The sequence below is a fragment of the Mixophyes fleayi genome, chromosome 2 (genome assembly GCF_038048845.1).
Source record: "Mixophyes fleayi isolate aMixFle1 chromosome 2, aMixFle1.hap1, whole genome shotgun sequence".
Taxonomy (NCBI): domain Eukaryota; kingdom Metazoa; phylum Chordata; class Amphibia; order Anura; family Limnodynastidae; genus Mixophyes; species Mixophyes fleayi.
In genome coordinates this window covers 50,111,371-50,128,186 of record NC_134403.1, presented here as the reverse complement: position 1 = coordinate 50,128,186, position 16,816 = coordinate 50,111,371, and the positions used below count along the sequence as shown (strand labels likewise).

Below are 16,816 nucleotides of genomic sequence, written 5' to 3'. Positions count from 1 at the left end.
ATGCCATAGTCAGTATAATCGTTATGTAAAATATATATTTAGTTTATTTTTCTATGTTAATCCACCAGTTACGTTGAGCAATGTGTGTGAATAAGTTATCATAGCTTTTATTTTCTTACAATTAATAGCAGTCTCATATTAGCAGTTAAACTAGAACAAACTCAAAAAAAGAGAGACACAGGATTAAATGTATGATGCTCCGATTGTTTTCAACTCCCCGGAAATGTACAAGCCATCGCCGCTTTAAATTTTCAATGCAAAGTCGCCGATTTCCGGCGAGTCCTTTACAAGCTATCGCCGCTTTAAATTTTCAATGCAAAGTCGCCGATTTCCGGCGAGTCCTTTGCAAGCTATCGCCGCTTTAAATTTTCAATGCAAAGTCGCCGATTTCCGGCGAGTCCTTTACCAGCTATCGCCGCTTTAAATTTTCAATGCAAAGTCGCCGATTTCCGGCGAGTCCTTTACCAGCTATCGCCGATTTAAATTTTCAATGCAAAGTCGCCGTTTTCCGGCGAGTTGAAAAAAATCGGAGCATCATACATTTACCCCATAGTGTAGCATGTACTAAAAAAACAGTCCCAAATATGTCACAATGGTAAAAGGATGACCTCTTCAATAGGAAACCAGATGCAATACTTTCAAATGATAACTATCACCAGTGCAGAGGAATATACATGTGAAGGGAACACACTCCGCCCAAAAGGTAAATGCTTACAGAAAAGAATCTTGTAATGCTCATATCAAACTCCTCGTGGAAGGAACAGATATCCTTTTATGGTCCAAAGTCCACACTACATGAAATGAATAGAAAATGTGCTTCTAGTGTATTAACTTTTATTACAAACACATCGTCACATTCACATAGACAGCAAACCAGCTATCCTTAAACGGTAATAGATAAAATACCTCTACCAGAGGGATCGTGGATGGTCGAACATGTAAGAAAGTTAGATGGTAAACCCGGGATCAAACTCTCTTCCACTGTCCCACTCATGATCCACTGTCACACGGCAGTCAGTCGGCTTCCATAACCGAAGACAGACGCGCTCACCTGTCCCTTGCTGATTTACGCTTCAGCTGCTGGCGTCCTGACTCTGGTTCTGCGTATGCGCGGACTCTATCCTTTATGTCCTCTGCATGTTCTCTATTGGCTAATCAGTCTGGCTCCAAACTTTAAAAGGCACTTCCCCCTTCTCCTCAGTGCCTGTTGATCGAGTTACCTGCCTGGTTAGACTTACCGTCTTGTTCCCTGTGTGTTCTACTCTGGATCTTCAGCGTTCCACTTGTCTCTGTTGTGCCGCTGGCTAAGAGCTCATGCTCCAACTGTCTCTACTGTGCCGCTGGCTAAGAGCTCACGCTCCACCTGCCTCCGCTGTGCCGCTGACTAAACAGCTCACGCTTCATCTGTCTCCACTGTGCCGCTGGCTGAAGAGCTTACGCTCCAACTATCTCCACTGTGCCTCTGGCTAAAGAGCTCACGCTCCACCTGTCTCCACTGTGCCGCTGGCTCAAGACCTTACGCTCCATTTGACTCCACTGTCCCGCTGGCTACAGGCCTTGTGCTCCTTCTTCCCTGCAGCATCTTGTTCTTCTTATTTAACTTACTCTCCTATAGGGTCTCGCCTGACACTCCTGGTAAGGGCCGCGACCTGCAGATGGACGCAGCTAAGGCCAAACCACCTTATGGTGGTCCTTGGTGAAAACCATCCTTTCGTTAGACTCCGCGCCTTGCTAGGAGTAGTGTCAAGTTGGGCAGATCTAAGAATCCAGTTTACCAAACCGTGACATCCACTCCGTAGGTAATTGGATGGTACAGTCTTCCAACGCATTTCAACTCACAACTATGAGCCTTGATGGCTCTGTATAAAGGTTAATAATAATAATAATAATAATAATAATAATATTTTATAGAAAATTTGACATTTTTTAATGTATTTGTTCACTAACACTTATTTTGTGTGAAATCATATAACTATAGCTGTGTGATTGGATGGGCTTAATTTGCAACCAGGTGTTGGAGAGTGAGGTCTTACAGTTTATCTTGGCTTTCTTCTTACAGCCTGTCACGGCTGTTACCGACCACTCCTAATACCTGTCACTAGACACTCACCGTGTGCGAATGCCAACTGCGCATTAGTTGTAGGGTAGTGCTGCCACCACCAGGCTCCTTCACTGGCACATGGAACCGCTTGATTCTGAGTAACTGGTATAGCTGCCGCAGCACCTCTTTGTTGTGGGCTGGCTGGTTCCTCCTGGCCGCTTTACTGTGGATCAGGACTGGTGGGTAGCTGGCAGAAATTTGACACAGAGACGCTGGGTTCAACACATGACAGCTGGGGAATGAATTAGTGTAAGCTCTTATCTGTTGATTACATGGGACAGCAGGAAATAGGCGTCAGGCAGAATCTTGACGCAGTAATTATTATTATTAGCCTTTATTTGTTTGGCGCCACAAAATTTCCGCAGCGCCATACACAGTACAAACCGTAGACTATACAGCGTGAAACAGTATTGAACAATAAATAAATAATACCAAGACCTCAGAAACTACAGGCATGGCTATCGCAGTAAAGATGGAGCGGTAGAACAGGCATAGAGACAGGAGGGAAGAGGGCCCTGCCCATAAGAGCTTACATCCTAAGGGAGGATAAACAGGCATCAGGCACAGAAGGGAGTCAGTTAAGGGGATATAGCATGGGAGGAGTGAAGAGAGGGGCCGGGAGGAGATAATGAGCGGAGGAGATAAGAAAGGGTTAAGTGGATGGCTGGTAGGCTTTAAGGAACAGGTAAGTTTTAAGTGCTCACTTGAAGGAGCACTGGTTAGGGGACAGACAGATGGAGGGAGGTCATTCCAGCGAAGGGGCAGCATGGGAGAAATCTTGGTTTCTGGAGTTAGGTGAGTGGATCAGAGAGGAGAGGCGACGGTCATTGGCTGAGAGCAGGGAGCACGCGGGAGTGTGAATGGAGAGGAGGTTAGAGATATAGGGGGAGTTATATAGCAGTAATGGTCTATTGCTCTTATAAGGACCGTTACACACAAGTTTAAGGCACTAGTGACCATGAATAAGTACAGATATTACCTGTACCATTCCTAGTACAGGAATATATATTTTACATGGACAACACAGCTTTTTTTTACACAGTTCAGTACACATAACCTGGCAGGAGGTAGTCCGTCCTCCTGTCCCTTTAGCCAATCAAGGCCAATTTATGCAGCTAGCGTATGAATTAGCCTGGTGGGGCATCACTCTTCTAACATTGTTGATAATGGCATGGGGGGGGGGGTGTACCACAAGCTGCCAAGGAGAGGGTGATTCAGTCTCCTCTCCAGCTCTGGTGCCACCAAGTCTAAAAATACTTCTAGGAACCTTGACCAGCATTCTTGCTCCCCCCTGTAGCCGAATTAGGACAGCCGGATTCCGTGGCAGTAGTTCCTATACTGGCACTTCTGAAACTCTTCCGACCTGCCTTCCATCTCTTGGATTCATTTGAATCAAGGAGTCATCATTGAAAGCCCCACCAGCAGCCACTGCACTGATGCTGCCAACAGGGATAACTCCAGGTCTGATCCTGCAGCCCCGACTGAACCACCAGGGATGAGGGACATCAGCGGCACTACAATGGGAATCAGAGCAGAGGCATAACTTCACCGGAGAAGCCACAGTTCCCACCAGACCACCAGGGAACGGTAGGAGCATTTCCTTTTTCAACTATACATTTTAAAAATGACACATTTTATTAAATTAGGCACATAACATAAATTCACACTCCCAGCGCACTGTGACTGTACAAAGCACCCACACATTAAATACATTATTTTCTTAAATACATTACAGTAATACATTACACATTTTTACACATAGAGCTGGAAGTTCGGCATTCGGTGCCGCGGTATCGGATATTAAAGCTTCCAGCGGCCCACTTGATCACGTGGGAGATGGAGGGGGACCCGGACACAAGCCTTAATTGGAAACTGTGGAAGAAAGGTTTATTCATTATTAAACTGAGTCATACAATTCAACAGAGCGGACATGGAGCATTGTTGGCAGCGTACGATAGTTTGATCAAAACCACTATTCTCCTTCTAATGGCAAATACGTGCTCACTAGGTGCAGAGCCATGGTAAAGCTCTAACCAATGTGAGCCTAATGATAAGCACATAAATAACTTGTATGACAGGATGGGCTTACTTTTCATTAGTCTGTTGCCATGTTCTTTGCAGATTTAATTATTAATTTGACTACATCCTATGGTATCTTCATCTTCTTGCTTCTATCAAAGCTGCAATGCAAATGACAGACCATGGGCCTGTCCGTAACTCGCGCCTTTTCACACACTGTTGATAAGGTGAAGCCGCTCTGATTGGTTACTTGCAGACAGGCGTGCAGTGTATCATATGAGTCGTGGCTCTGCTACGAGCAAGGTTTGAATCATCTAGCAGGGTTTATAACCAAAAGATCGGAGAAGCAAGAAGAAATGAAAGAAAACAATAAGATGAAGGTGTCATAGAAATTCATCAGCACAAACAGCACTTTTAGCCAAGAATCCATCTCAGTTTGCACTCAGACCGATTTCCCCTTGCACACCTCTGTGTTTAGAGAGGTGGAACGGTGAAGGTAGTGAGTGGGGGGCTATGTCTGGGTTTTTATTTGTTCTTATTTTTTTGAATCAATATTTAAAACACCAGTTATCTTCATTACATTGATGATGACAGGCATATCTTGTATGAGGTCTTATCTAGGCAAAAGAGATAGAGGTTAAGTGTATGTGTAAAAATTGTCAGGTCCATAAAATTTCAGGTTATTTATATGCACATACACATTATTATTACCGTAGATTTGTGAGGCACCACAGTGCTCCGCAGCGTTGTACAGTAGTGAAAACAGTACATATGTAAAACAGGGACATACAAGGTAGACAAAATAATGCAGACATGACAACAAAGGGTATGGAGGACCCTGCTCATTAGAGAGCTTACATTCTAAGTGGAATAGGGCACAGCTGTAACAAGAGGAGCGAGTGTGGCTTAGAGTGGAGTTTGGGACAGCTGTGAGTGTGTATTAGTGTGAATAGTATCATCAGGGATAAGGTAAGCTTTAAAAAAAAAAAAGAGATGGGTTATTAAAGAACATCTAAAGATTTGAAGGCTGAGGGAAAGCTGGATTGGGCATGGTAGAAAATTCCATAAGTGGGGAGCAGCACAGGAGAGGTCTTGTAGGCACGATTGAGAGGTGGTAAACTGAGACGAGACAAGGCACAAATCAGAGGTAGATCTAAGAGGGCAGGAAGCAGAGTATTTTGATATGAGATTTGAGATGTATGAAGGGGTGGTGGTTGAGGTCTTTGTAGGTAAGGGTGAGTAATTTGAATTGGATAATGGAGGACACAGGTAGCCAGTGTAGGGATTTGCAAAGTGGTGCAGCAGATGTGGAGCTGTGAGGGAGGGAGTTCAGTCGTACAGCAGCATTTATGATGGATGAAAGTGTGGATTTATAGGTGTCAGGAATGCCAGATAGCAGGAGGTTGCAGTAGTCAAGATGGGAGATGAAGAGAGAATGGATAAGAGTTTTGGTAGCATGTTGAGAAAGAAAAGAGCTTATTCTGGCAATGTTTTTAAGATGGAATCGTGAGAACTTGGAAAGGGTCTGGATATGAGGAATAAAGCAGATGGCGGAGTCAAGTGTGACACCAAGGCAGAGGGCTTGGGAGACTGAGGATACTGTGGTGTTATTAACAGTGGCATGAGGAAATATCTTGGCAAATGGTGTAGAATTTTTTCTTTCAAGTAGGTGGAAAAATCATGGGCTGTATGGAATGAAGAGGGAGGAGATGCAGATGGGCAGAGAAGTGAGCTGAAGGTGGCAACAAGGCAACGTGAGTTAGAAGGCTGGGTGGATATTAGAAGAATGTTTGTTTACCAATTGAAAAGGGCAGTGCTGTAAGATGAAAGGATGAATATAGCAGAGGAAATCAGGATAGGAACCAGATTTCCTCCAGTGGCGCTCTGCAGTGAAGGAGCAATTTTGCAGGTAGTGGGTCTGTTTGGTGTGCAATGGCTGGGGTTTGGATCATCTGAGACTGTATATGATAGCTGGAGCTGCATTGTCTAGGGTGAAGTGAGTGTTTGTTGTAGAAAGAGGGGGCCTGATTAGGGCAGGACAATGCAGACATAGGAGACAATAGTCGTTTAGGTGAAGATCAGAAGTGGACTAGGTAAAGAGTACTTATGTGTCATTGTGTAGGTTTGGGTTTTGGTGCAGGGGGGAAGGCATGAGGTAAGGTGAGGCTGAAGGAAAGGAGGCTGTTGTTGGACAGTGGGAATGCTAAGTTAGTGAAACTAGAGATGGAGCAGTAGCAGGAGAAGACAAGGTCAAGGAAGTGTCCATCACAGCGGGTGGGAGATGAGGTCCACTGGGAGGGACCAAAGGAGGAAGTAAGTGAAAGAAGTTTTAGTGGCAGAAGAGACAGTTGGATTATCAATGCGAATGTTGAAATCGTCTACTATGAGTGTAATCAGGTCAAAGGATAGGAAATAAGTGAGTCAGGCTGCAAAGTTGTCAAGAAATTGGTAAACTGGACCTTGGCAGTGATAAAAGACAGCAACACGAAGATGAAAACAGTAAAATAGACAGAGAGTTTGGACAAAGGAAGAGAATGAGAGTGAGGGTTCAGAGGGTATGACTTGGAAGTTCAACTTGGAGAAAGTAGAATGCCAAATCCAACACCTTATCTGTTTCCGGGTCTGGGGGAATGGCTGAGGGAGAGTCCCCCATAGGAAAGAGCTGCAGGGGATGTAGTGTCAGAGGTGGTGAGCTAAGTTTCTGTAATCATCAGGAAGTTGAGGGATTTAAAAATGAATAGACCATGAATGGATGCAAGTTTGTTACAAACAAATCCGGCGTTCCATAGTGCACATGAGAAGAGAGGGTAGTGGAGGTATGTGAATAAGGTTGGTAGGATTGCATGTATAGAGTGGATAGAAAGGTTTAGAACGGAACGAGGAAACTGAGCAGATTTGACGAGGTCCAGGGTTGGGTGAGATGTCACCATCAGCCATGAGAAGGAGCAAGATGAGGAAGAGGACATGCGAGGAGGATTTGTGATGTTTATTTCTATTTATGTAGGCTGGGGAGCGTGGCAGGTGCAGGAGACAAATGCGGTGTTAATCATGTCACTGATGCTGACAAATCAGACACACTTTATTCCTACAAAATGGCACTTCGATCGGAGATGTGGACCTTCGGTTTTCAGGTAAGTCTCTTTATTTTCTAGTCGTTTTTTCCACATTTTGGATTTTTTTGTAGGAATAAAGCGTGTCAGATTTTTCACCCCCAAAAATACGTACCAACCCAACAAAGCAGTTAATATGTGCAGACTGGTGAGGAGGGACATAGTGATGGGGAAATCATAATAGGGGAGGGAGAAATATGATGATGGAGAAAGGAGAGGAGTTTGAAGAGAAGTGTAGTGATAGTAAATACGGGAGAGTGTAAATTGAGTAGGTGCATGATGGAGGGATGTGAGAGATATGAATGAATGTGTATTAGCTGGGGTAGGTTATGAGAGAGTAGAAAGGAACAATTGTACATGTGTTTATGTATGACTCTGATAAGGGCCCTATCTGTGTGCAGTGTGATTGTCCTCCCTGTGTTTGCATGGGTTTCCTCCAGGTATTCCAGCTTCCCCTCCTACACTCCAAAGACTTAATGGTAGGTTAATTGGAGTCTGATAAAAGTTACACTAGTGTATGTGTCCAGGTGGTAGGGAATATAGATTATGAATGATATACCATTCTCTGTAATATGTAGGCGCTATATGAAAAACTGTTGGTAAATAAATAATACTCACGTTCGCTTTACAATTGAGAACAATCACAGTAATAAAACAAAAGAGGGCATAAAAGCAGCAATCTGATGAAAAAACAAGGTGTTAAATTTAACATGATTTGTTACTTCAGACTGCTATTAATGATTTTAATTATGCAGACTTTCCATGTGTTCCACAGTGAAATGTGGCTACTATTACAGACATACAGCAAATGATGTAGTGAGCAGAGAGGCTTTGGAACGCACCTCTGAGCTCTGTTTTCACTACGACTTCCTCCCCCTCCTTCTGCCATCACATGAAAAGCTGATTTTGTGTAGCAGACTGACTGTATCTGTGTCTGGTAATCACGCATGTTTCCAGAGAGCTTTTGAAAAGGAAATAAATGATATGTTGAATGATAACTAAGATAAAATATACATGCTTAAAAGGTATTTAAATTGTTATTTGATGTAAAAAATCCCTCTATTTGGGAATGTTGCTTTAAAAACAAAGAGTTGTTGCTGCATCAAAGTTTATTAACCTGAAGCAAAGCCAAAGATTACAGTCAATGACATTGAAAAATAACATGATAATACAGTTTACTGATGATAACAGCGATGATAAATTCAGAGAAAGAGGAAAACAAGCTGTGCCAGCAGAATCCTCTTTGCTTGTAACTAAAGCTTGAAAAATACAACTATCTACACAGTACTGTATGCTTGTTACCAATACTTTCTGACACTACCAACTGCTCAAGTATCTGGTGAGCGCAGTACCTCCAACTAATAGTAGAAAAACACACTTGCAAAGTTCTCTACTTGTGGAAGCGACACCCAGCGCTCCCCCGCTCGTCAGACGATGTCGTCACCGGCCGGTGACACGCCTGCGTCTATATAAGACTCCGCGCCTTGCTAGGAGTAGTGTCAAGTTGGGCAGATCTAAGAATCCAGTTTACCAAACCGTGACATCCACTCTGTAGGTAATTGGATGGTACAGTCTGCCATCGCATTTCAACTCACAACTATGAGCCTTGATGAAGACTTACTTAAATATTCTCTGTAAAAAGCTGTGCAATATGTTGGCTCTGTATAAAGGTTAATAATAATAATAATAATATTATATAGAAGATTTGACATATTTTAATGTATTTGTTCACTAACACTTATTTTGTGTGTAATCATATAACTATAGCTGTGTGATTGGATGGGCTTAATTTGCAACCAGGTGTTGGAGAGTGAGGTCTTACAGTTTATCTTGGCTTTCTTCTTACAGCCTGTAACCGGCTGTTACCGACCACTCCTAATACCTGTCACTAGACACTCACCGTGTGCGAATGACAACTGCGCATTAGTTGTAGGGTAGTGCTGCCACCACCAGGCTCCTTCACTGGCACATGGAACCGCTTGCTTCTGAGTAACTGGTATAGCTGCCGCAGCACCTCTTTGTTGTGGGCTGGCTGGTTCCTCCTGGCCGCTTTACTGTGGATCAGGACTGGTGGGTAGCTGGCAGAAATTTGACACAGAGACGCTGGGTTCAACACATGACAGCTGGGGAATGGATTAGTGTAAGCTCTTATCTGTTGATTACATGGGACAGCAGGAAATAGGCGTCAGGCAGAATCTTGACGCAGTAATTATTATTATTAGCCTTTATTTGTTTGGCGCCACAAAATTTCCGCAGCGCCATACACAGTACAAACCGTAGACTATACAGCGTGAAACAGTACTGAACAATAAATAAATAATACCAAGACCTCAGAAACTCCAGGCATGGCTATCGCAGTAAAGATGGAGCGGTCGAACAGGCATAGAGACAAAAGGGAAGAGGGCCCTGCCCATAAGAGCTTACATTCTAAGGGAGGATAAACAGGCATCAGGCACAGAAGGGAGTCAGTTAAGGGGATATAGCATGGGAGGAGTGAAGAGAGGGGCCGGGAGGAGATAATGAGCGGAGGAGATAAGAAAGGGTTAAGTGGATGGCTGGTAGGCTTTAAGGAACAGGTAAGTTTTAAGTGCTCACTTGAAGGAGCACAGGTTAGGGGACAGACAGATGGAGGGAGGTCATTCCAGCGAAGGGGCAGCATGGGAGAAATCTTGGTTTCTGGAGTTGGGTGAGTGGATCAGAGAGGAGGAGAGGGCGACGGTCATTGGCTGAGAGCAGGGAGCAGGCGGGAGTGTGAATGGAGAGGAGGTTAGAGATATAGGGGGAGTTATATAGCAGTAATGGTCTATTGCTCTTATAAGGACCGTTACACACAAGTTTAAGGCACTAGTGACCATGAATAAGTACAGATAGTACCTGTACCATTCCTAGTACAGGAATATATATTTTACATGGACAACACAGCTTTTTTTTACACAGTTCAGTACACATAACCTGGCAAGAGGTAGTCCGTCCTCCTGTCCCTTTAGCCAATCAAGGCCAATTTATGCAGCTAGCGTATGAATCAGCCTAGTGGGGCATCACTCTTCTAACATTGTTGATAATGGCATGGGGGGGGTGTACCACAAGCTGCCAAGGAGAGGGTGATTCAGTCTCCTCTCCAGCTCTGGTGCCACCAAGTCTAAAAATACTTCTAGGAACCTTGACCAGCATTCTTGCTCCCCCCTGTAGCCGAATTAGGACAGCCGGATTCCGTGGCAGTAGTTCCTATACTGGCACTTCAGAAACTCTTCCAACCTGCCTTGCATCTCTTCGATTCATTTGAATCAAGGAGTCATCATTGAAAGCCCCACCTGCAGCCACTGCACTGATGCTGCCAATAGGGATAACTCCAGGTCTGATCCTGCAGCCTCGACTGAACCACCAGGGATGAGGGACATCAGAGGCACTACAATGGGAACCAGAGCAGAGCCATAACTTCACCGGAGAAGCCACAGTTCCCACCAGACCACCAGGGAACGGTAGGAGCATTTCCTTTTTCAACTATACATTTTAAAAATGACACATTTTATTAAATTAGGCACATAACATAAATTCACACTCCCAGCGCACTGTGACTGGACAAAGCACCCACACATTAAATACATTATTTTCTTAAATACATTACAGTAATACATTACACATTTTTACACATAGAGCTGGAAGTTCGGATATTAAAGTTTCCAGCGGCCCACTTGATCACGTTGGAGATGGAGGGGGACCCGGACACAAGCCTTAATTGGAAATTGAGGAAGAAAGGTTTATTCATTATTAAACTGAGTCATACAATTCAACAGAGCGGACATGGAGCATTGTTGACAGCGTACGATAGTTTGATCAAAACCACTATTCTCCTTCTAATGGCAAATACGTGCTCACTAGGTGCAGAGCCATGGTAAAGCTCTAACCAATGTGAGCCTAATGATAAACACATAAATAACTTGTATGACAGGATGGGCTTACTTTTCATTAGTCTGTTGCCATGTTCTTTAAGAGAGGAGCAATAGAGTGACTGACAGATGTACATATTTGCTTTGCAGCAATTCCGTGCAGATTGGATGAATCAAACACAGGAACTGGGCAGTGATACCACAGTAACTCGTATTACTGCCCTAATAATGTGGGAGGAGTTTTAGCTGTCTAAAATAGTTAGAACACTGACAGGATGGGCTTAATTTGCCTCTGTCAGGGATTTTCAGATTCTTTGGGGTCTGGATTACCATAAGTAACCTGCTGTAACTGACCTCTCCTACTGGTGCCACTTGGCCAAATCAGCAACCCACTGACTGTAAGTGTCAACTGTGCAGCAATGGGAGGGGGTTCTCTTTCCCCCCATTCACACGCTGCCAGGACACCCCACTCTGGACCCTGGTTCACTAAGTCTGTAATATTTTAGGCCTCATTTAAGTCCAACTATCAGGTGAGGAATTTGCTTTGTTTGACTGCAGAGGAGCAGTAAACCAACAAACAATGTTGAGTTCTAAATAAGTTGCACTTGCAGCCCCATACATCTGGAGAGGCGGATCGGGGTATGCAAGCACAAGTTATGTACAGTAGTCGAGAGCATACCTAAAGATGTCACACTCCCTGGAGTTGATGCCTATTTTGAGTAGGCTGTCTCGCCATGAGCATGGATCTTTGCAGATTTAATTATTAATTTGACTACATCCTATGGTATCTTCATCTTCTTGCTTCTATCAAAGCTGCAATGCAAATGACAGACCATGGGCCTGTCCGTAACTCGCGCCTTTTCACACACTGTTGATAAGGTGAAGCCGCTCTGATTGGTTACTTGCAGACAGGCGTGCAGTGTATCATATGAGTCGTGGCTCTGCTACGAGCAAGGTTTGAATCATCTAGCAGGGTTTTTAACCAAAAGATCGGAGAAGCAAGAAGAAATGAAAGAAAACAATAAGATGAAGGTGTCATTCATCAGCACAAACAGCACTTTTAGCCAAGAATCCATCTCAGTTTGCACTCAGACCGATCTCCCCTTGCACACCTCTGTGTTTAGAGAGGTGGAACGGTGAAGGTAGTGAGTGGGGGACTATGTCTGGGTTTTTATTTGTTCTTATTTTTTTGAATCAATATTTAAAACACCAGTTCTCTTCATTACATTGATGATGACAGGCATATCTTGTATGAGGTCTTATCTAGACAAAAGAGATAGAGGTTAAGTGTATGTGTAAAAATTGTCAGGTCCATAAAATTTCAGGTTATTTATATGCACATACATATTATTATTACCGTAGATTTGTGAGGCACCACAGTGCTCCGCAGCGTCGTACAGTAGTGAAAACAGTACATACGTAAAACAGGGACATACAAGGTAGACAAAATAATGCAGACATGACAACAAAGGGTATGGAGGACCCTGCTCATTAGAGAGCTTACATTCTAAGTGGAATAGGGCACAGCTGTAACAAGAGGAGCGAGTGTGGCTTAGAGTGGAGATTGGGACAGCTGTGAGTGTGTATTAGTGTGAATAGTATCATCAGGGATAAGGTAAGCTTTAAAAAAAAAAAAAAAGAGATGGGTTATTAAAGAACATCTAAAGATTTGAAGGCTGAGGGAAAGCTGGATTGGGCATGGTAGAAAATTTCATAAGTGGGGAGCAGCACAGGAGAGGTCTTGTAGGCACGATTGAGAGGTGGTTAACTGAGACGAGACAAGGCACAAATCAGAGGTAGATCTAAGAGGGCAGGAAGCAGAGTATTTTGATATGAGATTTGAGATGTATGAAGGAGTGGTGGTTGAGGTCTTTGTAGGTAAGGGTTAGTAATTTGAATTGGATTATGGAGGACACAGGTAGCCAGTGTAGGGATTTGCAAAGTGGTGCAGCAGATGTGGAGCTGTGAGGGAGGGAGTTCAGTCGTACAGCAGCATTTATGATGGATGGAAGTGTGGATATATGGGTGTCAGGAATGCCAGATTGCAGGAGGTTGCAGTAGTCAAGATGGGAGATGAAGAGAGAATGGATAAGAGTTTTGGTAGCATGTTGAGAAAGAAAAGAGCTTATTCTGGCAATGTTTTTAAGATGGAATCGTGAGAACTTGGAAAGGGTCTGGATATGAGGAATAAAGCAGATGGCGGAGTCAAGTGTGACACCAAGGCAGAGGGCTTGGGAGACTGAGGATACTGTGGTGTTATTAACAGTGGCATGAGGAAATATCTTGGCAAATGGTGTAGAATTTTTTCTTTCAAGTAGGTGGAACAATCATGGGCTGTATGGAATGAAGAGGGAGGAGATGCAGATGGGCAGAGAAGTGAGCTGAAGGTGGCAACAAGGCAACGTGAGTTAGAAGGCTGGGTGGATATTAGAAGAATGTTTGTTTACCAATTGAAAAGGGCAGTGCTGTAAGATGAAAGGATGAATATAGCAGAGGAAATCAGGATAGGAACCAGATTTCCTCCAGTGGCGCTCTGCAGTGCAGGAGCACTTTTGCAGGTAGTGGGTCTGTTTGGTGTGCAATGGCTGGGGTTTGGATCATCTGAGACTGTATATGATAGCTGGAGCTGCATTGTCTAGGGTGAAGTGAGTGTTTGTTGTAGAAAGAGGGGGCCTGATTAGGGCAGGACAATGCAGTCATAGGAGACAATAGTCGTTTAGGTGAAGATCAGAAGTGGACTAGGTAAAGAGTACTTATGTGTCATTGTGTAGGTGTGGGTTTTGGTGCAGGGGGGAAGGCATGAGGTAAGGTGAAGCTGAAGGAAAGGAGGCTGTTGTTGGACAGTGGGAATGCTAAGTTAGTGAAACTAGAGATGGAGCAGTAGCAGGAGAAGACAAGGTCAAGGAAGTGTCCATCACAGCGGGTGGGAGATGAGGTCCACTGGGAGGGACCAAAGGAGGAAGTAAGTGAAAGAAGTTTTAGTGGCAGAAGAGACAGTCGGATTATCAATGCGAATGTTGAAATCGTCTACTATGAGTGTAGTCAGGTCAAAGGATAGAAAATAAGTGAGTCAGGCTGCAAAGTTGTCAAGAAATTGGTAAACTGGACCTTGGCAGTGATAAAAGACAGCAACACGAAGATGACAACAGTAAAATAGACAGAGGGTTTGGACAAAGGAAGAGAATGAGAGTGAGGGTCCAGAGGGTATGACTTGGAAGTTCAACTTGGAGAAAGTAGAATGCCAAATCCAACACCTTATCTGTTTCCGGGTCTGGGGGAATGGCTGAGGGAGAGTCCCCCATAGGAGAGAGCTGCAGGGGATGTAGTGTCAGAGGAGGTGAGCTAAGTTTCTGTAATCGTCAGGAAGTTGAGAGATTTAAAAATGAATAGACCATGAATGGATGCAAGTTTGTTACAAACAAATCTGGCGTTCCATAGTGCACATGAGAAGAGAGGGTAGTGGAGGTATGTCGATAAGGTTGGTAGGATTGCATGTATAGAGTGGATAGAAAGGTTTAGAATGGAACGAGGAAAGTGAGCAGATTTGACGAGGTCCAGGGTTGGGTGAGATGTCACCATCAGCCATGAGAAGGAGCAAGATGAGGAAGAGGACATGCGAGGAGGATTTGTGATGTTTATTTCTATTTATGTAGGCTGGGGAGCGTGGCAGGTGCAGGAGACAAATGCGGTGTTAATCATGTCACCGATGCTGACAAATCAGACACACTTTATTCCTACAAAATGGCACTTCGATCGGAGATGTGGACCTTCAGTTTTCAGGTAAGTCTCTTTATTTTCTAGTCGTTTTTTCCACATTTTGGATTTTTTTTGTAGGAATAAAGCGTGTCAGATTTTTCACCCCCAAAAATACGTACCAACCCAACAAAGCAGTTAATATGTGCAGACTAGTGAGGAGGGACGTAGTGATGGGGAAATCATAATAGGGGAGGGAGAAATATGATGATGAGAAAGAAGAGGAGTTTGAAGAGAAGTGTAGTGATAGTAAATACGGGAGAGTGTAAATTGAGTAGGTGCATGATGGAGGGATGTGAGAGATATGAATGAATGTGTATTAGCTGTAGTAGGTAATGAGAGAGTAGAAAGGAACAATTGTACATGTGTGTATGTATGACTCTGATAAGGGCCCTATCTGTGTGCAGTGTGATTGTCCTCCCTGTGTTTGCATGGGTTTCCTCCAGGTATTCCAGCTTCCCCTCCTACACTCCAAAGACTTAATGGTAGGTTAATTGGAGTCTGATAAAAGTTACACTAGTGTATGTGTCCAGGTGGTAGGGAATATAGATTATGAATGATATACCATTCTCTGTAATATGTAGGCGCTATATGAAAAACTGTTGGTAAATAAAGAATACTCACGTTCGCTTTACAATTGAGAACAATCACAGTAATAAAACAAAAGAGTGCATAAAAGCAGCAATCTGATGAAAAAACAAGGTGTTAAATTTAACATGATTTGTTACTTCAGACTGCTATTAATGATTTTAATTATGCAGACTTTCCATGTGTTCCACAGTGAAATGTGGCTACTATGGCAATTACAGACATACAGCAAATGATGTAGTGAGCAGAGAGGCTTTGGAACGCACCTCTGAGCTCTGTTTTCACTACGACTTCCTCCCCCTCCTTCTGCCATCACATGAAAAGCTGATTTTGTGTAGCAGACTGACTGTATCTGTGTCTGGTAATCACGCATGTTTCCAGAGAGCTTTTGAAAAGGTAATAAATGATATGTTGAATGATAACTAAGATAAAATATACATGCTTAAAAGGTATTTAAACTGTTATTTGATGTAAAAAATCCCTCTATTTGGGAATGTTGCTTTAAAAACAAAGAGTTGTTGCTGCATCAAAGTTTATTAACCTGAAGCAAAGCCAAAGATTACAGTCAATGACATTGAAGAATAACATGATAATACAGTTTACTGATGATAACAGCGATGATAAATTCAGAGAAAGAGGAAAACAAGCTCTGCCAGCAGAATCCTCTTTGCTTGTAACTAAAGCTTGAAAAATGCAACAATCTACACAGTACTCTATGCTTGTTACCAATACTTTCTGACACTACCAACTGCTCAAGTATCTGGTGAGCGCAGTACCTCCAACTAATAGTAGAAAAACACACTTGCAAAGTTCTCTACATGTGGATGCGGGGGAGCGACACCCGGCGCTCCCCCCGCTCGTCAGACAAACAGCGCGGCCGCCAGCCAATCACGGCTCCCGGATGACGTCACCGGCGTCTATATAAGACGCCCGCGACCGCGGCCGCGTGTGCAGTGTTCGGCGGAGCTGAAGGGGAGAAGACCTCGGTTGGCGCTGATCATTAAGGAGAGCGCCGAGGTAAGCTGTCTGGTGAAGACGGCAGTGGAGCAGGAGGAAAGCGGTGTGTCCCGGCAGCCAACGCTAATAGGGCAGGGGAGGAGCTACGCAGACGTCGCGAGCAGGGGACTTAGACCAGGTAAGACCCCAGTGGGGACCACCTCTCCCGGGCCCACGCCTGCATTCTATCTGCCTCTCTTCACCCGGGCACAAGGCCCTACTTCCTTCGGGCATTAGGTCCGTGCTTCAGTTAGGTGTTCATTTCATTCAGAATGTTAAAAATGCTATCTGTGCCCACTTTGCCACCTGATTGCATGCCCAAAACAGCGTTGGGCCAGGCAAAAGACAGATGCTTTATATGT

General features: G+C 43.9%; 1 protein-coding gene and 1 long non-coding RNA gene across 2 annotated transcripts in view; one reads left to right on the top strand and one right to left on the bottom strand.

Annotated features, from left to right (window-relative positions):
• Window positions 1-3,697: 3,697 nt before the first annotated feature.
• LOC142140950 (uncharacterized) lies at window positions 3,698-16,358 on the bottom strand. Its single transcript, XR_012688589.1, has 4 exons — window positions 16,235-16,358; window positions 9,131-9,382; window positions 8,073-8,191; window positions 3,698-3,973 (listed from the first exon to the last, which is right to left on the bottom strand). It is a non-coding gene; the product is annotated as an uncharacterized LOC142140950 (long non-coding RNA).
• A 33-nt stretch (window positions 16,359-16,391) lies between these two features.
• The window catches only part of SLC7A1 (solute carrier family 7 member 1), a 43,661-nt gene continuing 43,236 nt past the window's right edge, over window positions 16,392-16,816 (top strand). Inside the window, exon 1 of the mRNA XM_075197674.1 lies at window positions 16,392-16,593. The gene's annotated coding sequence lies outside the window, so the exon portion shown is untranslated. The remainder of the gene's footprint in view (window positions 16,594-16,816) is intronic.